Below are 1,358 nucleotides of genomic sequence, written 5' to 3'. Positions count from 1 at the left end.
CTTTTGAACCTTGACCGACGCTTCTATTTGTTACGCGTAAATCGCGGAGAACGCTATCTTGTGTTTATAAGATCTTTGGTACACACTGAAAATGAGTTACACAGGTTAATATCATGTGTGATTTACAATACTGGTAGGTTTCATGTATGTGATAATGGTAAATTGCACAAATTATATTACGTTTACTGTTGAGTTACCTTATTTATAGGCCTAATAAAATATCTGGTGATGTAAAGTTAATAATAATAATAATAATAACAATAACAATAATAATAATAATAATAATAATAATAATAATAATAATAATAATAATAATAATAATAATAATAATAATAATAATAATAATAATAATAGTGTAGTTTTATATAGCGCACGTATCCATCTAATGTAAGATGCTCAGGGCGCTTGATATGTGGACTAGGAACTCGACCGATGATTTTCTTCGCCCTTAAGGGTCCCTTCGTGTCTGTGCTACCCGGTAAACCGGTAACTCTCGACGTTGTAACATGTGATGACAAGCCTGAAATATTGATTTATGTATTATTATTATTATTATTATTATTATTATTATTATTATTATTATTAATATTATTATTATTATTATTTCATTATTATTATCATTATCATTAATGCTTGCGGTACACCACGTAGATCGTTCTGAAAAGAACTGTTGTTGTTGGTTGAGAATATACGTTTCGATTGAGTTGCTTCAATCGTCTTCAGGAGAATAATATCTGCAGAAATCCCAAAACTGTGACATACTTATATGTTGTGGTTGGTGAGACTTGCTGGTTATTGGTTGAAAACTAAACAACTGCTGAGACTACATGTGAAAAAGCTAATACTACGCCATGCAAACCTTCAAACAATATCATTATCAGTATTATTTGCCCATATAATAGTAACTTCTGTACCGCATAGGCAATACAAATATTAATATTGTACAGTTTTCTTTTAAAAATGTGTAGGCCTATGAGGGGTGTGACTATTTGGTCAATATAAATTTCTAAGTAGGCTATAGGTTTGGTCTCGAATCGAGGTACAAAACAATTTATTTCAGTTCAGTATTTATCGACTTGCTCCGTTGTTGGAAACGAAAGTCGAAAATAGTTTTAATTACTTTTATTCAATTAGTATCAACTCTCAACTTCTATCCAATCAGTGAAAAGATAATACATTTTACTGAGCATGCGCGGAGGTCATGTAAACAGGAAGTGCACGTGTGTGAAATCAAAGAGTATAAATAGAACAAGAGAGCCAACAACGCTCATTAGGAGCGTAAAAAAACGATACGCTCTACGCAGCTAGTGTAGGACGCCAACTAACGCTTGTATATGTTTTATTACCCAGTACTGCAC

This window comes from Anneissia japonica, unplaced genomic scaffold (assembly GCF_011630105.1).
Source record: "Anneissia japonica isolate Jap-2015-1 unplaced genomic scaffold, ASM1163010v1 scaffold172582_len1462937_cov174, whole genome shotgun sequence".
NCBI classification, from domain to species: Eukaryota; Metazoa; Echinodermata; class Crinoidea; order Comatulida; family Comatulidae; genus Anneissia; species Anneissia japonica.
The sequence above is the reverse complement of the archived record's forward strand: the minus strand, read 5'-3'. Positions refer to the sequence as shown.